This window comes from Phyllobates terribilis, unplaced genomic scaffold, assembly GCF_046119375.1.
Source record: "Phyllobates terribilis strain yellow unplaced genomic scaffold, ASM4611937v1 Scaffold_3__8_contigs__length_932513732, whole genome shotgun sequence".
In the NCBI taxonomy this organism is placed as follows: Eukaryota; Metazoa; Chordata; class Amphibia; order Anura; family Dendrobatidae; genus Phyllobates; species Phyllobates terribilis.
In genome coordinates this window covers 565,072,248-565,098,536 of record NW_027362763.1, presented here as the reverse complement: position 1 = coordinate 565,098,536, position 26,289 = coordinate 565,072,248, and positions in this window count along the sequence as shown.

The following is a 26,289-nucleotide window of genomic DNA, read 5'->3' as shown; positions in this document are numbered from 1 at the left end:
TTCTCTTTCAGGGGCAGACATCCACTACTGTTAGGTGCAGCTGGGGATTTAGTCATAACTTCTCCTCTTCATTAGAGCTGTTCTCAATGCTGTGCTACATTTTCTCAAATATTTCTGCCATGATGGCCTACTGGAACAGGGGAGAGGGATAATCTCCTACATCCTGCTGTGGTTGCCTCACTGCTACTCTACCAAACTGACAACTAGGGTTGCAGCACTTTATAATCTCGACTTCACCCATTTAACTATTTCCTATGTGCCAGCTAAGTGGTGAGGTTAACCATTTTATGGGTGCTGAATACTACACAACCAAACAGTGCAAGAGAATTACACTAGTAGAGGAAGAGAGCTAATGGAAGGGTTTGAAATGTGAAACAGCTAAACTCCGCTGCAATGCCCCTCTCAGACAGATGAAGAGATCAGAGCTGTATCATTACATCTCTCATACTGAGAAGCATGCTCTAAGCTTTGGTTGGGGTATGTTCTCCCTTCCTTTGAGTCTTGCTGCCTGCTTATGATTGATCAGGAATAAAAAGTGCACATAAGCAGCGAAAACTTTGATAACACCCACTTGAACTTAACAAAAGTTAACTCATTAGGTGCCAAATACTTTGATTGCAAATATCTTTGCAACGGAGAGCCATAATTACATTGTCTGTTCAGCTTAGCATGAAAAATTTAGTGAAAGGTTCTCTTTAAAGATTGCAACAATAACTATACTATGTGAACCCATATACCATGTGCTGCATGGGCAAAAGTATTGGAACACTTAAACATTACACCAATAGGAGCTTTTTTGACATCTCATTCTATATTCATAGATATTAATTTGGAGTTGGTCCCTCCTTTGTATAACAGCATCCACTCTTCTGTGAAGACATTCTACAAGATTTTGGAGTACTCATGTGGAAATTTTGCCCACTCATCCAGAAAAGGTCAGACACTGATATTAGACAAGAGGGCTTGGCTATGCACTTACTTTCTCTTTTCCTCAAATTCTTCTTCCAACTAAAATGTAGTAATTTTTCATGAATTACATGGGTGCACTTAGTCACATCCCATCCTGCCCACGCTCCGCCTATTTTCGCAAAGCTGGCTGGGATTGGCGGGAAAAGGTCAATAGTTGCAAAATTCATGCATAACTTCCATTACCACGTGTTTCCAAGAAAGTATATTAGGACAAATTCAGATTTATATTTTCTGTTCAGCTTCACCATACTTTTTGGTTAGTATACCATGCAAGGGTAAGAGGAGAAAATGGACCCCAAAAACTTTAGTGCAATTTCTCCTGAGTACCCCAATACCCCATATGTGGGGAAAATACAGTGTTTGGGTGCACGGCAGAGTTCACAAGGAAAGGAGCACTGTGTGACTTTTTGAATGCAAAATCGTCTGGAATCGAGAGCAGACGCCATGTCGCGTTTGGAAAGCCCCTGATGTGCCTAAATAGTGGAAACCCCTTAAAGTGACCCAATTTTGGAAACTATACCCCTCAAGGATTTTATCAAGGGGTATAGTGAACATTTTGAACCCAGAGGTACGACACAGAATTTGATAACATTAGGTCATCATATCGAATAAGTTGTCATTAGTCTTGAGTGCAAGTGCTCGCTACTTGAGTTTGCATCGGGTACTCAGGTATGCACCATGCATCAAGGGTGCTCGAGTGACATGCTCAAGTCCCCGCTCACATGTTTCATGGTTATTAGACACCCAAAAAAAAGCATGCGGGGATCGCTCGTGCATGGCAGGCAATCCCCGCGAGGTTTTTTAGGCCGCGAAGCATAGGGGGTGGAGACTCGAGCATGTCACTCGAGCACCAACGATACTCAATGCATACCCAAGCACCCGATGCAAACTCAAATAATGAGCACTTGCGCTTAACACTAGTTGCCATATCGTCATCTTTTTTTTTTCTTTTCTTTTGAAAAAGAAAACAAACCCTAACCCTAGCACAACCTTAACCCCAACCCTAACCCCAACCCCAGCCCTAGCGTTTATTTTTTACGCCGTTCCTAGTGCGGTATAAGTGATTAGACGACTCTATTCTTCGGGTCGGTGCGACAACAGAGATACCAGAATCATATCGGGTTTTTATGATTGACAGCTGTCAGACACTAAAAGACGCATTTTTTTGTAAAATCTAGTTTTTGAATCTCCATATTTTGGCCGACAGAGTCATGTGATGACTTGTTTTTTGTGGGATGCGTTGACGTTTTTATTGGTGCCATTTTCAGGCATGTGACATTTTTTGATCGCTTTCTCTTCCAATTTTTGGGAGGCAGAATAAACAAAAACCAACACTTCAGGAATTGTGTTTTTATACATTTTTTTATTCTGCTCCGCGTGTGGTAAAATTGATAAGGTAGCTTTATTCTTCGGGTCAGTACGTTTACAGCGGTACTACATTTACATCGTTTTTCTATGTTTTGGCGCTTTTACACAATAAAAGCTATTTTATAGAAAAAAAATTTTTTTTGCATCGCTTTATTCTGAGAGCTATAACTTTTTGATTTTTCGGATGATGGAGCTGTATGGTGTCTTGTTTTTTGCGGGACAAGATGATGTTTTCAGCGGTACCATTTCTATTCATATTCGTCTTTGTGATCGTGTGTTATTCCATTTTTTGTTTGGCAGTATGATGATAAAGCATTGTTTTTTGCTTCGTTTTTTATTTTTATTTTTACCATGTTTACTGAAGGGGTTAACTAGTGGGACAATTTTATAGGTCAGGTCGTTCCGGACGCGGTGATACTAAATATGTGTACTTTTATTGTTTGTTTGTTTTTTTTTCATAATAATATTTATTGATGGGTACATTATGTTTTTATTTTTGGTGGATTCTTTTTTATTTTTTTTAAATATTTTTACAATTTTTTTTTTTTTTTTTTTCACTTTCTGACAGTTTTTTTATTTTTATACTTTGTCCCACTATGGGACTTTCACTTTTTTTATTCTGATCGCCTGCATAGCACAGGAATGGAGCACCATCCCTGTGCTATGCAGGCTGTCAGCGCTGCACAGTGAGAAGATAGTTTGGTCATGCACTGCGCATGACCAAAAAATCTTCCTGCTGTCTGGTGACCCGGATGTTGCCATGACGACATCAGGTCGTCATGGCAACATCCTGGAAACCACGGCAGACAGCGCTGGAGGCCGGTAGAGGAGGTGAGTATTGCGATCACCTCCCCTTAGCCACCGCAATGCTGTGATCGACTTTGATCGCAGCATTGCGGGGGTTAATGTGACGGGAGCAGTGTGGGACCGCTCCCTGCACATAGTACCGGGTGTCAGCTGTGACAATCAGCTGACACCCGGCGGCGATCGCGTCCCCACAGCCTGTGTGCGCGCGCGATTGCCATGACGTATTAATACGGGTCAGGCTCTTAAAGCCCAGGGCACAGACGCATATTAATACATCATGGGCTTTAAAGGGGTTAAGGATGAGTCAATACCAAATATCTTTTGTTTAATTTCTTTGCTTTTTAGTAGAAAAATGTAACCATTAATATACTTAATTTTATTTTCACCCATTTACCCCCGAGCCTGTTTTCATATTCATGACCGGGCCAAATTTTACAATTCTGACCAGTTACTTTATGAGGTAATAGCTCTGGATCGCTTCAATGGATCACTGATTCTGAGATAATTTTTTTGTGACATATTGTCCTTCATGATAGTGGTAAAATTTATTTGATATGACTTGCATTTGTACTAAAAAATGGAAATTTGGATGAAAAGCTGCAAAAGTTGGCATTTTTCAAACTTTAAATTTTTATACCCTTAAATCAGAGAGTTATGTCACACAAAATAGCTAATAAATAACATTTCCCACATGTCTACTTAACAGCCCAATTTTGAAAACATATATTTTTTTGTTAGGAAGTTATAAGGGTTAAAAGTCGACCAGCGATTTCTAATTTTTCCAACAAAATTTATAAAACCATTTTTTTTAGAGACCACATGCCATTTGAAGTGACTTTGAGAGGTCTATATGACAGATAATAACCAAAAGTGACACCATTGTACATTCAAGAAGTTTATTAACCCTTCAAGTGCTTCACAGGAATTAATGGAATGTGGAAGGCAAAAATTACCATTTAACTTTTTTCCACAAAAATTTTACTTTAGACCCAAATGTTTCAAATTTTACAAGGGTAACAGGAGAAAATAGACCCCAAAATATATTGCTAAATTTCTCCTGAGCACGCCAATACCACATATGTGGAGGAAAACCTCTGTTTGGGCTCACAGGAGCGCTCAGAAGGGGGGGGGGGCATTTGACTTTTTGAATGTAAAATTTGCTGGAATAATTAGCGGATGCCAAGTCATGTTTAGAAAGCCCCTGATGTGCATAAACAGTTGAAACCCTCCACAAGTGACACCATTTGGGAAACTAGACCCCTCAGGGAACTTATCTAGATGTGTGGTGAGCACCTTGAACCCCCAGGTGCTTCACAGAAGTTTATAACAGAGACGTGAAAATAAAAAAAAAAATCAATTTTTCCTACAAAAATTTATTTTAGCCCCAAATTTTGAATTTTCACAAGGGTAACAGGAGAAATTGCACAAAAAAAATTGTTGTGCAATATCTCCGGAGTACGCTGATGTCCAACATGTAAAGGATAAATACTGTTAGAGCGCACAGCAGGGCTTGGAAGGGAAAGCCTGCCATTTGACTTTTTCAATGCAAAATTTGCTGGAATAATTAGCGGACGACATGTTATGTTTGGAGAGCCCCTGATGTGCCTAAACGGTGGAAACCCCCCACAAGTGACACCATTTTGGAAATTAGACCCTTCAGGGAACTTATCTAGATGTGTGGTTAGCAGCTTCACAGAAGTTTGTAATGTTGAGCCGTGAAAATAGAAAAATCTAATTTTTCCACAAAAAAGTTATTTTAGTCCCCAATTGTTTTCAAAGGGCTAACAGGACAAATGGGCCCCAACATTTGTTGTGCACTTTCTCCTGAGTACGCAGATACCCCATATGTGGTGGAACTATTGTTTGGTCGCACGGCAGGGTTCTGAAAGGAAGGAGTAATGTTTGGAAATGAAGACTTTGATGGAATGGTCTGCAGATGTCATGTCGTGTTTGGAGAGCTCCTGATGTGCTTAAACAGTTGAAAACCCCAACAAGTTACCCCATTTTGGATACTAGACTCCTCAAGGAATTTATTTAGATTTGTGGTGAGAATCTTGAACCCACAGGTGCTTCACAGAATTTTACACTGTGGATCTGTAAAAAAGAAAAAATATATTTTTCCCACAAAAATATAGTTTTAGCACTATTTGTTTCATTTTCACAAAGATAGCAGGTGAAAATGGACACCAAAATTTGTTGTGCAATTTTTCCTGTATATGCCGATGCCCCATATGTGGTTGAAAACTGCTTTTGAGGCACAGTGCAAAGCTCAGAAGAGAAGAAGCACCATATTGGAGTTCAGATTTTGTGGACTGGCTTGAGGATACCATGTTACATTGGCAGAGCTCCTGAGGTGCCAGAACAGCTGACCCACTAAGAGATCCCCTGGTACAAACTACACCTCTCAATGAATTCAACTAGGGGTGCAGTGATCATATTGACACCACAGGTGTCATAAAATGTTATACCATTATGCAGTGAAGACAAAAATAATTACATTTTTACCACTAATATTTTGTTTTAGCCCCAGCTTTTACATTTTCACACTGAGAAATGGGTACAAATGTCACCAAAATTTGTCCCACAATTTTTGCTGAATGTAGAAATTTCCCATATATGGCTGTACTGCTTAGCCACACGGTAAGACTTGAGAGGGATGGAGCGCTATTTGCCTCCTGGAGCGCATATTTTCCTAGAATAGTATGCAAACTCCATATACAGAGCCGCTAAGTGCTAGAATAGCAGAATCCCCCCTCAAGTGACCCAATTTTGGAAAATATTACTCTTTGGGAATTTATCTACAGGTGCAGTGATGATTATGATTCCATGTGTCTTTTCTACAAACAAGCAGCAGAGAATGTTGCTGAATGAATAATGGCAAACTGCCATTGTAAGGACCAGTCCGTTGTAGGGATCAGTACGTTGTAGTGACCAGTACATTGTAGTGACCAGTACTTGTGCTCAGCTCATCCTTCTGAAGACAAATACCCGTAAATTAAGCGGGCTCTCATCACTACAGAAATGCCAAGCATGTGGACATTAACTGCAGTTTAGGCACACACACTGGAGCTCAGAAGGTAGGGGGCATTTCGATCTAAGAGCACATAATTTGCTGGATTTCTTTTAGGGGCGAGGAGCCATTTCACTTTTCCAGAGCCTTTGTGCTACCCGTAACGTGGAAGCCCCTATATTTCCATTGACAGATGATGGACCTGAGTGGGGATTTGCTTTTTTTGTGGATTGACTTTAAGCTTTTGTTAGGAACATTTTACAAAACATTTTGGATGTCATTTATCCGGCGCTCTACGCTGAGCACTTATATCAGGGTTTTCATCAAAATCTCTCAGATAAAATCCCGAAGGATATATTCACTATAATGAGGCAGCAGAGTTAATCTGGACTCCATCTGGCCTCTGTTCAGAGGTGTCCTTTTCAGAACTGCACAAAACTGTGGCCGACGGCACTTTTATGCACACCTAAAAAAATGAACACTTCCGGATCATAGGCCACACTGCGTCCACAGTGCGTCCATCTGCCACATTATAGGGAATCTTTCACCAGGGGTTCCATCTGAATAATGTATTTCCGAGATTTGCACGGCTACCCAGGTGTAAACACCCAGCGTAGAGTGCAGGATAAATGTGTGCCAAGCCTTACTGCAATCTTTGGAAGGCAGAGTGAATAAGTCAACAGCAGGTGAAGAATTGGATGTATTTATTTTTTATGCCATTCCTTGTGTGGTATAAGTGATATGACACTAAAAGACGCTTTTTATTTCAAAAATTATTTTTTGCATTGCCATATTTTTTATGTATTGGTGCTGTTACACAAAAAAAAATATTTTCTTGAAAACATAATTATTTTTGCATTTCTTTATTCTGAGAGATATCATCATAAAACTAACGGGTAAGGGGTCTGGAAAGTGAACAACTCATACCCCATCGCCGTCTAATAATGCCTTCTCAGAAACATATACGTACACAGGAGAAACACGAATACAATGGCATAAAGAGACTTTATTAATTTATAAAATAGCAGTGCATCATTGCAAAAGGTATTACAGAAGGTGCAGACATGCGGATGTATCAGCCCTAGTATATAACTGAGCCTGAGAGTAAAGGGAAAGAAAAAGAAAGAAGAAGGGGGAAATGGAATAAATCCATCCCCAGAAAGGCCCCAAAGAGCAGTAAACAGAGGAAGGACATAAATAGAAGTTAGGTGAACCTATGTCTCAATTATACATATGGTAGACTAATATAGCCAATTCCATAGGGAAACAAATAACTCACCGAATAGGCAAAAGAAGCCAAGCTCAGAGAGGGGACCAGCAGGAGGGCAAAGAACAATGGCCAGCATGAGCCATTGAGCGCGTTTCGCCGGTAGGTATCGCTTTTTCAAGATGGAGCTGTATGGTGGCATCTGTCTTTTTTCTCGCGTGTTATTCCACTTTTTCTTCGGCGGTATCATGATAAAGCATAGTTTTTTGCCTCATTTTTTTTTTTTTTTACAGTGTTCACTGAAGGGATTAACTAGTGGAACAGTTTTATAGGTCAGGTCGTTCCGGATGTAGCGATACTAAATATGTGTACTTTTTTTTCATAAAATATTTATATATGGGTCCAATATATTTTTATTTTTTTATTATTATTTTGTGGTTTTTTTTATATATATATATATATATTTTTACAATTTTTTTAAACTTTTTTTTTTACTTTTTCCCACTATGGGACTTTCACTTTTCTCAGCCTGATCGCTTATAAAGCATAGGGATGCAGGAGCATTTCTATTACTTATAAACTGACAGTGCTTCACAAACTCACTAACTTGCTACATCATGCTCTGAGCATAAGCTAGCAACTTTGCTAGCTGTGGTGACATTGGTCACCAAGGCAATGATCAGGCCCCCGTGATGATGTCGCGAGGCCGCCGATCCGAGGGCAGTGGAGCTACCTCCCTCTGCCTGGCTCGCTAAATGCTGCGATTGATACAGAAATGCTGCGATCGATGATTTAGCAAGTTATGCTCAAGTTGCTGCTCTTGCAGGTAGATGCAGGCCTTGTTTCCTGAGCCAGCTCCTAACACAGCTCATGTGACATGTGCCGATAATGTACATTACAGATCTTAAGGGGTTAAGGAGATGTAAATTGTCTTTAGTTAGGGATGAAAATTCTTTGCCTCTATGACTCTTTTGCGGCATCCCATGATTTTATTTGCCTTGACGGCATCTGTCTGGCATTGGTTGCTAAAGTTAACTTTCTGAAATTATCTATTAGTCTTTGTAGTACCGTTTTTACCATGAGCTATACTATTTAATTCAGAATTGTAGGATTTATTTCTTGGGTCCAAATGCATCACCTTACTTTTCCCCACATTAAACTTCATTTGCCAGTTTTATGCCCAAGCCTCCAGGTTCCGTAAATCCCTTTGTATTATAATATCATGATCATTCTCTATATTGATTACCTTGCAGAGTTTTGTATCATCTGCAGCTGTTGAAATTATACTCTGTATGACCCTTACAATGTCATTAATTAACATATTAAAAAGAAGTGACCCTTATATTGATGCTTGTGATATCCCCTTTTTAACTGTCACCCTTTCAGAGTTTAATAATAATAATAATAATAATAATTTTTATTTATATAGCGCCAACATATTCCGCAGCACTTTACAATTAAGCGGGGACATGTACAAACAATAAATTCAATACAAGGTGAGACAGTTTAACAGTTACATCAGGAGTGAGGTCCCTGCTCGCAAGCTTACAATCTACATGGAAATGGGGGGACACAATAGGTGGAAAGTGCTTGTTATTTCAGGTTATGTATTCTCATTTTGTTTTCAATCCTATTATGTGGCACCATATCAAATGTTTAAATAAATCACATCCACAGTGTTAACCTTGTTCAGTCTATATGTCCTGTGACAAAGTCACTGGTAGGGTGATAGAGGGAAGATATGTTTCCCGGGGGCTATTAGCTTCCGTGAATTGAAACCATGAAGTTTGCTCCAGCATGTTATTTGCTGAGAGGGGTTAAACCTCCATTTTAAAAGGGGTGTATTCTGTGGCTTATATACACGGCCTGCTGATGCTTTAGTTGTTCAGTGTATCTGGTGAGGCTAACGCCACAGGAAAGAGCTGCTTGTTGTGCTAAACGGAACCATGTGTGTTTTGTTAACCCTATGTGGACAGATTCCCACAGGCCTCTAGACTGCGCTATCTGTTTTCTTTTGTTTACCCTTTTTGCCAAGAAAGGCCTGTTTTTTTATGGACTTCACAGTAGTTTATGCCTGCATTAATAAACCACTGAGAAAATTTAAAGCAACAGCATTCCTGTGTTTACCTCCATGTATAGCTGAGTGAGTTGATCTACCAAAGGTGGCGGTAGAAGGGCGGGCAAGATCCCCAGGAGGCATGTGTAATGGCTGAGGACAAACCGCATGTCCTGGGTATCCACCAACAGCAGCAACACCAACAAGACTAACTTAGACAGCAGCAACAGCAGATGGAGTTGCTTGCAGAGGCGGTTTGTGGGAGGCCAGCAGCCCCTCCCCCAACTCCAGGTGATGACTCATAAGAAAGTGGTAAGACGAGCCATGCAAAAAATGACCCCAGGGGATGATGTGGAAGCATTTTTGACTGTTCTTGAGCAGGTGGCAGAGCGAGAGAAACTGTCGCCGGAGCAGTGGGTGGAAGTGCTGACCCCTTATTTGACTGGCGAGCCCCAAAAGGATTATTATGACCTGGCCTTACAGGATGCCCAAAAGTATTCAAAGTTAAAAACTGAGATACTGTCACACTCAGGGGTGACTATGTCTGTCTGAGCTCAAAGGGTCCACCACTGGGCATATTCAGGTGATAAACCCCCTCGCTCCCACATGTTCGATCTCCTCCATTTTGTACAGAAGTGGTTGCAGCCAGAGACCTCCACCCCAGCCCAGATGGTAGAACAGGTCATGATGGACAGATTTATTCACTCCCTCCCTAAGCCCGTGAAAACTTGGGTTGCGCAGGGAGACCCCTGGAATGCGGAGGACCTGGTCAGCCTTTTAGAAAGGTACTAGGTGGTCAAGAGGTCCCTAAGGAAGCCAGGAAGTGCTGCATCCCCATACTGGGGAATCCAGAGGGAGCCCGAATTCCAAAGAAGTGACATCAACTGCAAAGTCCACCAGCCAGGGAGAAGAAAGCCATATCAGGTGTACCATATTAACCTGCTCAAACCTTGGTGAGACAGGAAACTCGTGGAAGCTACGTGCCTGGGGGCCTATCCTGAAGCTCTAGTCGAGGATGTCACAGTGGCAGAAACACTGTCACCGACCCAGAAGCAACAGTGATGAGAGCTGCTTCAGCGGAACCAGGACCTGTTTTCAGAGCTGCCAGGGTGTACACAGGTGATCTAGCATGAAATCTTGATGGATCAGCATGTGAGGGTGAATCAAAGGCCATATTGGATTCCTGGAGCCCGCCACGAGGTGATCTCCAAAGAGGTGAGGAGAATGTTGAGCCTGGATGACATCAAGGAATCAAAGAGCGGCCGGTCCAGCCCCATTGTCCTGGTGCCAGAGCCGCATGGAGAATGCCGGTTCTGTAATGACTACAAGAAGCTGAATGAGGTGTCAAAGTTCAATGCGTATCAGATGCCTCGCATCGATGAGCTCATTGAGAGGCTAAGGTCAGCCAGATATATCACAACCCTGGACCTAAGGAAAGAGTACTGGCAAATTCTCCTGTCCCCAAGTGCCAAGCAAAAGATGGCTTTCTCTACTCCTGATAAATGTTTTCAGTACACCAGGATGCTGTTCGATCTGCATGGAGCCCCAGATACCTTCCAGAGGGCCATGGACCAGATCCTAGCCTCTCACAAAAAGTTTGCCGCAGCTTACCTGGGTAACATTGTGATCTTCAGCCCGGATTGAGAAAGTCATCTGCCAAAGGTCCAGGCGGTACTTGATGCGATGAGGAAGGCTGGGTTTACAATAAACCCAAAGAAGTACGCCATGGGAAAAGAAGAGGCAAAATACTTGGGCTACATAGTCGGAAGAGGCGAAATCAAGCTGCAAGTGAATTAGGTAAAGACAATTCAAAAGTGTCTGTGACCAGCCTCCAAGAAACAGGTTCAGGCGTTCCTGGGAATTGTGGGATACTATCGGTGATTTATCCCAAATTTCGCCTTAATAGCCACACCCCTGACTGACCTGCTTAAAAGGATGAAGACGACGATGGCCAAATGGTTGGCTGAAGTGGAAGGAGCGTTCCAGGAATTAAAGGTCGCCCTGTGTAAGCAGCCAGTCTTGATTTATCTTGACTTCAATAAGGAGTTTGTGTTGTCCCAAGATGTGAACGGGGAGGAACATTCCATCCTGTATCTAAGCAGTAAACTCTCTGCCTGTGAGAAGAAATATGCCATCATAGAAAAAGAGTGCTTGGCCGTCAAGTGGGCAGTTGACACCCTGAGATACTATCTGCTAGTAACAGATCATGTGCCCCTAAGATGGATGAGGGAAAGGAAGGGGAAGAATGCCAGGGTAACTAGGTGGTTTCTTGCACTCCAGGACTTTAATTTTCATGTGGAGCACAGACCAGGGAAACTACATAGTAATGCAGATGTCCTGTCCAGACTTCCCTGCTTAGCGAGTGAAGGTGCTTTGGGCACAGGAGGGGGATATGTGACAAAGTCACTGGTAAGGTGATAAAGGGAAGATATGTTTCACGAAGGCTATTAGCTTCCGTGAATTGAAACCATGAAGTTTGCTTCAGCATGTTATTTGCTGAGAGGAATTAAACCTCCATTTTAAAAGGGAGTGGTTTTTGTCAATGACCATTGTGAAGGGTGGGAGATCATTCACCATATCTTCACCTCAGGGTGTGGTCTAGGGCTTAAATTCATGGCCTGCTGAGGCATTAGTTGTTCAGTGTATCTGGAGAGGCTAACTCCAGAGGAAAGAGCTGCTGGTTGTGCTAACCTGAACCATGTGTTTTGTTAACCCTATGCGGACGGATTCCCACAGACCTCTGGACTGTGGTATCTGTTTTCTTTTGTTTACCCTTTTTGCCAAGAAAGGCCTGTTTGTTTTCATGGACTTTCCAGTGGTTTATGCTTCCATTAATAAACCACTGAGAAAGTTTAAAGCAACAGCATTCCTGTGTTTACCTCCATGTGCAGCTGAGTGAGTCGATCTACCACAGTCCTCATAGAATCTGATTAGTTTAGTTTGATTCTCTCATGAACCCATGTTGATGCTGAGTTATGAGTTTATTTTAATTGAAAAAAGAGCTCTTCTGCAACTTAACTTAATTTTTATGTGCCCTCTTATAAACACTACAAGTGTAAATATTAACACACTTATCAGATTTTTTTCTTGCCAACAATCCTTGTTTGTGTCATGCTTTCTATATTGCTTTGTTATATAGTTAGTAAGGTTGAAAAAAGACATATGTCCACCATGCTTAGCCGGGAGGATGGAAAAGGATGTTGATCAAGGAAATAGTTATATTTTCTTTTTGTGTTCCCCTATAGATCCAGGAAAATATCCCTAATGCAGGAGCTAGTCTGCCCTAAATGTTAAAAATGTTCTTCCTAATCTCAAGTTACAATAGGATGAGGTTAATATAAAACAAGAATTCTGTACATTTACATAAGCATTGATGCGGTTTTACTTTAAGAAAAAAAGAAGTTTTTCTGGAAGCTATAAACTGCTTCTACTGTGACCTATTCCTTGTGTGTCTAGTTCACAGCACCTAACCTTTTCCAACACTAGATCATCCTTTTTGCAAACTGGTAGCCCAAGCTGAACTATATGTTCCAGATGAAAGGATAGTTAATGCTTTGAAAAGCACCTATATTATCCTGCACACCAAAACCTCTTCACAACAATATCCTGGTAGTCCAAGAAGCTGATTTTTGACATTGCTTCTTTACAAGTCAACTTTAAATTTCTAAAATTTCTAAATAGTCTGCACAATATTAGATATCTATTAATATTAATCCACTACATTATATATAATTAATAAATTAAATATTAGCAATCCCAGTACTAAACGTTGGGGTACACCATTTGTATCCGCTTACTACATCAATAAAAATCACTGAAACAATCTAATTAAAAGCTATACTTTTTAAATTAATAAACATTATATTACCATTTAGATGTCTATTAGGTGCAATGTTCAAAACCTTTGCTAAGTTTTAAAACACTATGGGCCTGATTCATCAAAGATTTTACACCACACGGAGGTACACACCACTTCACACTTTGCCTGATTCATTAAGAGACGTGTGCCTCTTAATGAATCAGTCCACCCAACTCTTTCATCAAGACGGGTGTGAAGATCACCAGTAATGATAAATTGAAACCTATATTCACAGCATCCACTCTCTCTAGTCTTCATTTTATGAGTTCATTACAAAAAAATTAGGTAAATTTGATAACTTCTTTCTTTAGTAAAACTGTACTGGCTAGTACCTTACTATTTTCTGTTACATAGTATAGCAATAATCATTTTTATTTCAATAGCGCCAATATATTCCACAGCACTTTATAACTTAGAGGGAACTTGTACAAACAAGAGAAGACATTGCAGAGTAAGGCTTTGTGCCCACGTAGCAAATTTACATGCGTTTTTTCTGCCAGAGAGAAGAGTTTTTTCAGCGTTTTTACATGCATTTTCGCATGAATTTTTTCAGGCGATTTGGAGCATCACTTGGAAAAGTGCTTGACAAGTTAGTCACATAATATAAATCCATGCAACCGGCATGGATTTATATTGTGTGACCAACTTAGATGCTTTAAATGCTGCATCTATAGTAAAAAAAAAAAAAGAATTAAAAAGATAAAAATAAAAAAAACCTGTATACTCACCTCTCTGGTCTCCTCCCGGCGGCAGCGATCCTCTTTCCTCGGCGTCCCGCGGTGTACTGGCAGGACCTGCGGTGACGTCATTTAGTCAGCTGATGGTCACGCGACCATCACCTGACCGCCGATGTCAGCGGTAGCGTGGCCATCAGCTGACTAAATGACGTCACCGCAGATCCTGCAAGTACACCACGGGACACCGAGGAGAGAGGATCGCTGCCGCCGGGAGGAGACCGGAGAGGTGAGTATACAGGTTTTTTTATTTTTAACTTTTTTATTTCTTTTTTTCACCGCGTGGTAGCCAGGATGAAGAGGAGTTGTAGTCTCCTCTTCATCCTGGGTACCACACGCACCGCGATTACGCTGCAAATTCGCCGCCATTGAATTTAATTGAAACGCAGCAAATCCACATATACCTGCAGGTTTGCTGCATTTCAATGTTCCTCAATGACTGCGAATTTGCAGCGTAATCGCGGTAGAAATGGTCATGCTGCGTTTTGCAACACAATGCGAATTCGGCGCGCTAATTAGCGCATCATGTGCAAAGCACATCCGAATTCACATTGCTTTGCATGGCAGAGGGTTTTACAAGCATTTTCGCGGCGCTTTTGCGGCCGTAAAAACGCTACAAAAACGTTACGTGGGCACATGGCCTAACACATAGTTCAACACATATCAAGAGGAGTGAGAGCCCTGCTCACAAGCTTACAATCTATGAGGAAATAGGGGAGACTCGAAAGATAAAAATAAAGTGATTGTCATTTAAGGTCCAGCCGTCATTATAATAATTAGAGGTTTTCAAATAACACTGCAGTACAGATACAAATTGCTATTGAGTGCATGTAAGTGAGAATAGGGAATAGTTAGCTTAATTATGGAGGGGAAGAGATAGGCCAGTCTAAAGAAATTTGTTTTTAGGGCACACTTAAAACTGTGGATACTGGGAATTACCAAGATTTTCTGAGGTAGTGCATTCCAGAAAGTTGGTGCAGTACAAGAGGAGTCCTGGAGACGGTAGTGGGAGGTTCGGATAATAGAAGATGTTAGCATTAGCATTAGCGGAATGGAGTGGTTGGGTTTGGTGGGAGACAGAGATGAGGGAGGAGATTTAGGGTGGTGCAGAACTGTGGATAGCTTTGTGGTAAGAGTGCTAAGTTTATATTGTACTCTGCAGCAGATGGGCAACTAGTGCAAAGACTTGCACAGGGTGGCAGTATCAGTGTAGTGGGTTGACATAAATAATATCTTGTCTGCTGCATTCAGCAACCCTTACCCTAATCCTAACCCTAATACAACCCTAACCCTAATCCTAACCCTAACACAACCCTAACCATAACACAACCCTTACACTAACGCAACCTTAATCCTAACCCTAACAAAACTCTAACACAGATCCTAACCCTAACCCTAACACAACCCTAATCCAACTCTAACCCTAACCCAACCCTAACCTTAACACAACCCTAACCCTAACACAACTCTAACCCTAATCTTAACCCTAACACAACCCTAACCTTAACACAATCCTAACCCTAACACAACGCTAACCCTAATCCTAACCCTAACACAACCCTAACCCTAACACAACCCTAAACCTAACCCTAATCCTAACCCAAACCCCAACTGCAAAGAATGGCTAAAAATATTTTTTTATTTTATAATTTTTATCTAAATAAAGGGGGGACAAAAGAGGTTTTGATTTATTATCTTTTCCATTTTGATCACTGTGATAGGGTTTATTACAGTGATCAAAAGGAACCAATAGGGAAAATTTCCTGTTATTGCCTGGTACCGGCAGGCAGATCTCAGCGGGCGCACTGCAGCAAGATGCCGGAGGGCTGATCCGGGGGTGATCAGAGGATGGAAGAGGTACCGGGTGGGCTCGGGGGGCTTTATTTCTCTCTCCTCTGACATGTATATCATGTCAGAAGAGAGAAAAATGATTGTAACAGCGGGAACACTTTTTTTTTTCGTGATCGCCGTTATTCGGTGAATAACAGCGATCACGTGATCGGGGACTGGAAAAACCGGCCCTGATCATATTCTCCAGGGTCTCAGCTACCCCCGAGAATTTCTGACTCTGGGGGGTGCTACAGCCTTATTCCTCAGCAACGCATTTCCACGGCGCTGAGGAATAAGTATCCTTAACTGCCGCCATAAACATGCGTTACGATAAGGGGTTAAAGCATTATATATCAATATACATTTAAAAAGTCCTACAAACATCCATTTAAATATGGAGTATGTGCCATTTTTTCTTTGATTACTTATAGGAGTTCATGAGATCCTAAAAAAGTGTCATTTTTTCATTAACAGTGCCACTATTGTTCATGGATTGTGTCTGGTGATACGATATTGCAGTTCAGCTCCATTAGTTTGGGTGTTTCATGTGTAAATGGCCATTATCATGATTAACATTTCTTGACTTAAGCAATGGAATAATTAAAAAATAAACGCAATCTATATACTAAAATATCAGCTAGACATTATCAGAGATCAGACATGTCGTTAATCTAATCATTGTCATCATTTTAGGTTATAATCTCTTCTTTGTGTGCAGAAACATTTTATCCTTATACATCTATATATAGTATGTGCACAGTGATGTGTACAGTAGCCATTAATATGTCATTATGCTGGAAATTGTATAAATAATAATAACCATGTTAATGTCCTTTTTGTGTATTACTATAAGTAATAGTTTAATGTGCAGTAATGTATTACTTGGTAATGTAACAACCCATTGAGCACTGAGATTATAGAATGCGGGATAGCTCAGTCATTTCTTAATAACCATTTTTTTGCTTTATAATGAAATATCCTCCTTAGTATCTCCAGTAAAAGAAATACATAAAAGCAAATTCCTCTAATTTCAGCATTTAATAATAAGTGAGAAAAAATTTTGACAGGAAGTCAATCAGTATTTATTTACAAAATTTTGCAGATAGCTAAAACAATTAATACACATGGACAAAATATATATTCAGACATTTTAGAATTGCTTACAAAGTCACATATTTTAATAGTAAGATGTAAAGCAAATTAGTTTCCAACTTTATATGAACAGAATCTGATTGTAAGAATAGGCCTCACTCGTTCTCTGTATATTACTTGTCCTATCATACAACTCACAAATAAAAATACAATATACTTCCTTTCATATTCATCTAGGGATGTTCAGCATCAGAGATATTACTGAGAAGGGTAGCACAAAGTAGGAGTGGGCTCTTCAATAGAGATGAGCGGTGTTCGACTCGAACTGTTCGCCAATCTCCAATTCGAGCTGTTTTGGGCGGTGTTCGAGCCGTTCGGCGAACACGAACGATTTGAAAAAAATTCGGCTGTTCGAGGTTATGTTCGATAACTGTTCGTGCACCAAAATCATAACTGGATTTTTTCTCAGTAATGCTGAAAATTAATGTTAATACACAGTTTGAGTGTACAGCGGGGCGGGGGGAGGGGCAGGGGATGGATCTCTGCAGAAATAATGAAGATCTCCATTTTTTTTTCTCTTTCCCGCATTTACAGTGGGGAGGTGCAATCTGTCAGCCTATTAGCAGCGAACACACGGAGCGAACTTCTTTTTTTAACACAAGCAAGGGCATGTGTCATTGGCAGTGTATGTCACATGTCCTTGCCCTATAAGACCCAGCCATTTTCCCCGTCGCCACCATTTTCTCACTGCTGCAGCTGCGTGTTAGACGTCACCGCTGTTGCTGTGTGCGCTATACTTTGTTAATTTCAAGCCAATTTTCGCACAAATCTACAGATAGCTTTGGGAGTAGGGAATAGTTGTGATTACAGTCCTTTTAACGCCTTAACAACATCTGACGTACTAATACGCGTCTGTGCCCTCGGACTTAAGAGCCAGACCCGTATTAGTACTTCATGGCGATCGCGCGCGCGCACAGGCTGTGCGGGCACGATCGCCACCGGGTGTCAGCTGATTGTCACAGCTGACACCCGATACTATGTGCAGGGAGCGGCCCTGCACCGCTCCCAGCACATTAACCCCCGCGATGCTGCGATCGAACTCGATCAAAGTCGATCGCAGCATTGCGGGGGCAAGGGGAGGTGATCGCAGATACTCACCTCCTCTTCCGGCTTCCAGCACTGTCTGCAAAGGCTTCCCGGGTGTTGCCATGACGACCCGATGTCGTCATGACAACATCCGGGTCACCAGGCAGCAGGAAGATTGTTTGGACATGCGCAGTGCATCTCCAAACAATCTTCTCCCTTTCCAGCGGTGACAGCCTGCATGACACAGGGATGGTGCTGCATTCCTGTGCCATGCAGGCGATTAGAGAAAAAAAAGTGAAAGTCACAGAGTGGTACAGAGTAAAAAAGTGTAAAAACACCCAGAAAGTGAAAAAAAAAAAACTTGCAAAAAAAAAAAAAAAATTAAAAAAAATAATCCACCAAAAATAAAAATATAATGTACCCATCAATAAATATTATTATAAAAAAAAAACAATAAAAGTACACATATTTGGTATCGCTGCGTCCGGAACAACCTGACCTATAAAACTGTCCCACTAGTTAACCCCTTCAGTGTACACGGTAAAAAAAACAAAAAAAAAAAACAAGCAAAAAACAATGCTTTATCACCATACTGCCAAACAAAAAATGGAATAACACGCGATCAAAAAGACAAATATAAATAAAAATAGTACCGCTGAAAACGACATCTCGTCCCGCAAAAAACAAGCCAACATAGAGCTCCATCAGCTGAAAAATAAAAAAGTTATAGCTCTCAGAATAAAGCTATGCTAAAAAATAATTTTTTCTATAAAATTACTTTTATTATGTAAAAGTGCAAAACATAGAAAACCGATATAAATGTGGTACCGCTGTAAATGTACTGACCCGAAGAATAAAGCTACCTTATCAATTTTACCACACGTGGAACAGAATAAAAAAAAAACAAAAAAAACACAATTCCTGAATTGTTGGTTTTTGTTTATTCTGCCTCCCAAAAATCGGAATAGAAAGCGATCAAAAAATGTCACGTGCCTGAAAATGGCACCAATAACAACGTCAACCCATCCCGCAAAAAACAAGCCGTCACATGACTGTCTGCCAAAATCTGGAAAAATTATAGCTCTCAAAATATGGCGATGCAAAAACTAGATTTTACAAAAAATGCGTCTTTTAGTGTGTGACAGCTGTCAGTCATAAAAACCCCATATGATTCTGGTACTGCTGTAATCACATCGACCCGAAGAATAAAGTCGTCTAATCACTTATACCGCACGAGGAACGGCGTCAAAAATAAACTCTTGGGTGAGGATTGGGCTAGGGTTAGGGCTGGGTTTGGAGTTAGGGTTGTGCTAGGGTTAGGGTTGTGCTAGGGTTAGGGTTGTGCTACGGTTAGGGCTGGGGTTGGGGTTAGGGTTGGGGTTAGGTTTGTGATGGGGTTGGGATTTTTTTCAAAAGAAAAAAAGATGACGATATGGCGACTAGTGTTGAGCGCAAGTGCTCGCTACTTGAGTTTGCATCGGGTGCTCTGGTATGCATTGAGTATCGTGGGTATTTGAGTGACATGCTCGAGTCTCTGCCCCATAGGCTTCGCAGCCAAAAAAACTTTACAGGGATTGCCTGCCATGCACGAGCGATTCCCGCATGTTTTTTTTTGGGTGTCTAATAACTAGTGTTGAGCCACCCCCGTAGTGTTCGAGTTCGGTACGGTTCGTCGAACACCCGTGTGTTCGCCGAACTGTTCGTCGAACTGTTCGTCGAACACCTTCGAACACCGTTAAAACCAATGGCAGGCAAACAAAAACACATAGAAACACATAGAAAACACCTTCAAAGGTGTCCAAAAGCTGACAAACTGCTCAGAAGACACAACTAACACATGGAAAAGTGACAAGTACATATAGTCATGCGAAAAGAAAAGAGGTGGAGGAGTAAAAGGAGGGGGAGACACAGATATAGGCATGTCATGCCCTTCTAAAATCCAAAAAGTGAGAAGCCGAGACGGCCAGTCCGCTCCTGCCCGTGCCACCTCCGTGTCGCCGGGTTTGTGCCAGAGCCGCGGTGAACCCTGACGGCCAGCCCCCCTCTCCCAATACTGGTGCCTGTCCGCTGGTGGGTCGAGAGAGCCCCCCTGTGGTGGAGGCAGCTCTAAGCTTTTTAATTTAAATTGTCCCTCTAATTTGAATGAATACACTTTAAATCCATTTACAAGGATCTATTGGAGGGCAAGTCTCATGCCAGCAGCCGCGTAATTCCAGCTCCAGTAGCATCCACTAAAGCTGCTGCAGTTAAAAAGCTTTTATAAGGATCGAGCTCGGCTGTCCACCGCAAGGCATCCTAGTGCCAGTCCCAGCCCCTATGCCTTGGGGTGCCTCCTGATGCTCTTCACTAAGTATCCCGTGGTCCCGAAGCATTTCCTTTGAAAAAATTAAGTGTCCAAACTACAGGTGGTGTAGCTTGCTTAACAGCCGGGATAATCCGCTGACTAGCAGACACTGCTACTAGGCACAAAGTATTTCCTGGGCTAGATGCAGTTAAAAATTTGTAAGTAGATACTCTCGTTGGATGCTGAGAAAGCATTCCATAGAGTCTCCTGGCACGCCATATATGATTCTCTTAAAAAGCTTGGGGTAGGGGTCTAGGGGACCCTTTTATAGCCAAAATCACGGCCCTGTATCACAATACGTCACCTAGGCTGAAGATAAATGGAACTGTAGCACCGAGGGCTCGGTTGCTACAGACGTATTGCACCTCACCCAGAGGTGTGATATCTCACTCTCAGATAAGGATGGAGTGTGGATCAGGACCCGACACCTGCATGCATTACACCACATTGCCGTGGGGCAGGGTGACCAATATGCCCCTGAGATGGGCACGACAGTCCCTGTCCCTGGCTGGAGTGGGGGGAGGGAACACTGAGGAAGGGGAACCCTGCAGTGCAGGAGCAGGGAGGAAGCAGTTCCTGGGTGCATTGAGAAGGGAGTATAAAAGGTGGGCACCATCTTAGTTCAGTGCAGAGAAGTCTGAGCAGAAGTGGCAGGGAGCAGGGGCTCTGCATGAGCTCTGCTCCTGAGGCGGGCCTAGTAACAGAGGCCCAGGCCTGCAAGAGGGAGAAGGAAGGAAGAGGAGCGGAGAAGGCTCCAGGAACGAGGAATGAAGGGATCCCAGGGGTGCGGACGGGCGAGTCGCCACCGCACGCCCGAATCCACCTGCGTGGAGGGGTCAGGCCAAAGGGGGAGACCGGTCCCCGAACTAGTGGAGGCAGGAAACGACCCTCAGCTAGAAACCGGAGGCTCTGACATTTTATGTGGCGCAGCCCCTTGCTCCACCCGCTAGGAAGGCACCACATAGGGTCAGGGAAACTGGCGCCAAGTTTACCAAGAGGAGGCCCGAGGCAGCCGGACAGAAGTGTTGGTAAGAAAGGCCAGACAAAGGACACACAAAGGGGGTCCTGTGAAGCGCTCCAAAGTTATCTGGGAGTTGTCTGAGCCCCTCACCTGGTGAGCACAGTACGACGTGGGCAGCCGTTACCTGCAGACGTGGTCTGGATAATAAGAACTGTGAGTAAAGGCCCTGAACTGCATCACTGACTCCGTGTCGTTACTGCTGCTGCCCTGCACCATCACCCCCATCCTCCACATACACTGCCCTGAGGCTATACTCCTCCCGTGGGGAGTTATGCTACGCTCTGCTGCACCCACAACACCAGCCTTAGCGGTCTGCCCTGTAGCGGCGGTTCACTCTGACCGCAATCCACGGGTGGCGTAGTCGGACATTTAAACATCAAAACCACATAAATAGTTCCGCCACTGGTTTGACCGCCCTGAGCCACGGAACCGGATCGCCGCCACGAAGACTACAACCACCAGCATCCACCAAAAAGGGTCCGGCTCCGGGTGTCCCAAGGCCCAGGGGGTGCGTCAGAACATTTTCATCACCTTTCACAATCACCAATGGGACAAGGCAGGGATGTCCTCTGTCCCCTCTCTTATACATCCTAGTGACGGAGCACCTGCTCTCATCAATTCGCCATAACCCCAATATTAGGTGGATTGAGGTGGGAGGCACCGAGTACAAGTGCTCTCTATTTGCTGATGATGTCCTAGTATATATCACTCAATCACATATATCCATCCCTGCTGTTATGGCTGAAATAGATCACTTTGTTACATGGTAAAATTTTAAAATCAATGCAGCGAAGTCTGAGGCCCTCGATGTCTCCCTCCCTAAATCCATATAGGATTCCATCCAGTCCAACTTTCCTTTGCCTGGCCCTCACAGGGTATCAAATACTTAGGAATTCCTATTCATAGAGACCTCTCCCATCTATGTTATCTTAATTTTGGGCCCTTTAATGAACAATTCCATACAGACCACGGTTGGCAAGTTAGAACTGTAAGATTCACTACGTGAACCACTGGTGTTTTGTGGAAAAGCACATGTACACCGCGTTCCAAATTATTATGCAAAAAGTGTTTAGGAGTGATAAGGGAAGAATTTGTTTGTTTGTCAGTTAAACTCATTGATGGTGATGTGTGTCAGGGCTCTTTATATCACTGTAAGCAATTGCAGACACCTGTGCTAATTAGTTTGGCAGGTGTGTCCAATGAAAGGCAAGACTACTTAAGAAGGCTCTCTCACATTATTAAGCAGCCTACATTTTCTGCCAAAATGGGAAAGAAAAAGGATGTGTCGGCTGCTGAGAAGCAACAAATTGTGGAGTGTTTAGGTCAAGGCATGACTACAATCAACATTGTGCGATGATCAGGATGAAGTGTCTTGGCAATCAAGAAGTATGTAGCTGATTCACAGTACACACGTGTGCGTGCTGATAAGGGCAAATTGAGGACTCTTTCCTACAGGCAATTACGTCAGGTTGAAAGAGCAGCGGCAAAAAAGCCTTGTCATAGCAGCAGACAAGTTTTTGAAGCTGCTTGTGCCTCCAACGTCCCCCGAACAACAAGATGCAGGGTCCTTCAGAGGTTTGCAGCTGTGCATATGCCATCCTGTCGACCTCCTCTATCCACTTCACACAAGCAGAAACGGCTCCAGTGGGCCAAACATTACATGAAGACTGATTTCAAAACTGTTTTGTTCACGGATGAGTGCCGTGCAGCGCTCGATGGTCCAGATGAATGGAGTGGAGGATGGCTGGTTGATGGACACCCCACGCAAACACGGCTACAGCGCCAACAAGGAGGAGGTGGAGTAATGTTTTGGGCTGGAATCATGGGGAGAGAGATTGTCGGCCCCTTTAGGATCCCTGAAGGCGCTAAAGATGAACTCCATAATGTATGTGGATTTTCTCAAACAGCACTTCCTGCCATGGTTCAAGAAGAAGAACCGTGTATTTCACAGCAAGATCATTTTTCTGCATGATAATGCACCATCTCATGCTGCACATAAAACATCTGCATCTCTGGCTGATATGGGCATAAAAGGGGACAAACTTATGGTGTGACCCCCATGCTCCCCTGACCTCTACCCCATTCAGAACCTTTGGAGCATCATTAAAAGGAGTGTCTATGATGGCGGGAGGCAGTTCACATCTAAGCAACAGCTCTGGGAGGGTATTCTGTCCTCATGCAAAACAATTGAAGCAGAAACCATCCAAAACCTGACAAATTCAATGGACGAGAGAGTTCAGAAGCTCCTTTCGAACAAGGGGTCCTATGTGAAAATGTAACATCACCTAGAATAAAGTTTTGAGTTGAAAACTGTTTGATTTCAGTTTCTAACAACCTGCTAATGCTTATAATTTCAAAAATGACCATTTTTTTGGTCTTTATTAAAATGAAAAGGTTGATCGAAAAGTTTGGGGGATCTAAGAGTGTGGCAACCCAGTAGTCATGATTACTTCGAATTCTGACAATATGAGGGTCATGCTGCAGGTAGTGCAGCAAGAAGGCACTTATGTGTCTTGCGCATCTCGGAGCCCCAAAATTATTTTCCGGGCTAGATGCAGCTAAAAATTATTTTTAATTTTAAATCTGGTGAAGCTTATTATAGATGGCCTAATAGGATCAGTGCTGCACACTGCTACAAAGCCCAAATTATTTTCCAGTCAAGATACAGATAAACATGATTAGTAATTTGAAAGCTTAAAACGGTTGGTAGGGTGATTTTAACCAATCATCAAGCTTTTACTCTCCCCAGGATGACACAGGGGTAGAAAAGTCGTTTCGGATCCATGATTTGTTCATCTTTATGAACGTGAGTCTGTCTACATTATCAGTGGAGAGCCGCGTGCGCTTATCTGTCAGCACACCACCAGCAGCGCTGAACACACGTTCAGACAGAACGCTGGCTGCGGGGCATGACAAGATCTCCAAGGCGTAAGTGGCTAGCTCCGGCCATTTATCCAGATTGGAAGCCCAAAAAGAGCAAGGGTCCAGTGACACAGTCGTGGCTTCAATGTTTACTTGGAGATACTCCTGTACCATCGTCTCTAGGCGTTGACTATGTGTCAGACTTCTTGTCTCCTGTGGCCTTGCAAAGGATGGGCTAAAAAAGTGGTGAAATGATTCCGCAAAATTGATGTTACCAGCAGATACTGTGGTTCTGTTACGGTTTGAGTGCTGAACACTTGACGGTCCCACGGTTGGCAAGTTGGAACTGTGAGATTCACTACGTGCACCACTGGTATTTTGTGGAAAAGCACATGTAAGATTCTGCAACAGTCTCTGCTGATACTCCTGCATGCGTGCATCCCTTTCTATGGCAGGAATAATTTCTGCAAATTTACTTTTGTACCGGGGATCTAACAGTGTGGCAACCCAGTAGTCAGGATTATTTCTAATTCTCACAATTCGAGGGTCATGTTGCAGGTAGTGCAGCAAGAAGGCACTCATGTGTGTTGCGCATCCAGGAGCACCAAGTCCCTGTTGTGTTGGTGGCGAGGTAACAATCATGCTTCCTTCCTCTGTCCTCTCCCCCCAACCTCGCACAACAGAAATGTGATCAAGGTCTCCCTCATCTGATGAGTCTTCCATCAGTTCGTCCTCCACTTCTTCCTGGGCTCCTGCACCTTCCTCACTAGTTTAGCTGCTACCATGCGCCCTGGTTAAACCATCTCCCCCACCCTCACATGCCTGCCGCCTTGGTGCTGCCGACCGTCTGGACCTTGCAGATGTTAGCCCTTCCGCATACAACTCCTCCTCCTCTACTTCCTCCACCTCCTCTTGTGCCACCACCTGACTCCGAATTCTGTTTAACATGTGCTCCAGCATGTAAATCACGGGAATAGTCATGCTGATAATGGCATCGTCAGCACTAAACATCTTCGTCGCCATTTCAAAACTGTGCAGAAGGGTGCATAGGTCCCTGATCTGAGACCACTCCTCCAGCGTGATTTGCCCCACCTCTGAATCTCGTTGGCCCAGGCTATACGTCAGAACGTATTGCACCAGGGCTTGTCGGTGCTGCCACAGTCGCTGCAACATGTGCAGAGTTGAATTCCACCGGGTAGGCACATCGCATTTTAGCCGGTGAAGTGGCAGGCCCAACGACTTCTGTAGAGATGTAAGTCGCTGAGCTGCGGGATGCGAACGGCGGAAGTGAGCACACAGCGACCGTGCCCTCTGCAGAAGGCCATCTAGTCTGGGATAGTGGGCTAAAAATTGCTGGACAACCAGGTTCAACACGTGAGCCATACAAGGCACGTGTGTGACATTGCCCCGGCGAAGGGCCGCACCCAGGTTTGCAGCATTGTCGCACACGGCCTTCCCTGGTTTCAGGTCCAGTGGAGACAACCATTCATGAAATTGGTTCTCCAGAGCTGACCACAACTCCTCAGCTGTGTGACTCACATTTCCCAGACATTTCAATGTAAAAACCGCCTGATGACGTTGAGCCCTACTGCCAGCATAGTAAGGAGGTGTGCAGGATCCCTTCTGCGCAGTTAGAAAGCTTGTGGCATGACCAGACAGGCTTTGGGTGCAGGTGGAAGACCGAGAGGAGGTTGAGGAGGCAGAAGCATTGGAGGAAAAATGACATAAAGAGGATTGACGCACAACTCGTGGGGACGGCAAGACTTGGACAGCAGCCCCTTGTCCTGCTGTCACCATAGTTACCCAGTGCCCAGTCAGCGACATGTAACGCCCCTGTCCATGCCTACTCGTCCAAGTGTCTGTGGTGAAATGCACCTTGTCACACACAGAGTTTCTCAAAGAAGCGGTGATGTTGTGTGCGACATGCTGGTGGAGCGCAGGCACACCTTTCTTTGAGAAGTAGTGCCAACTGGGCATCTGGTACTGGGGCACTGCGACGGACATAAGGTCTCGAAAATCCTCTGTGTCCACCAGGCGGAAAGGC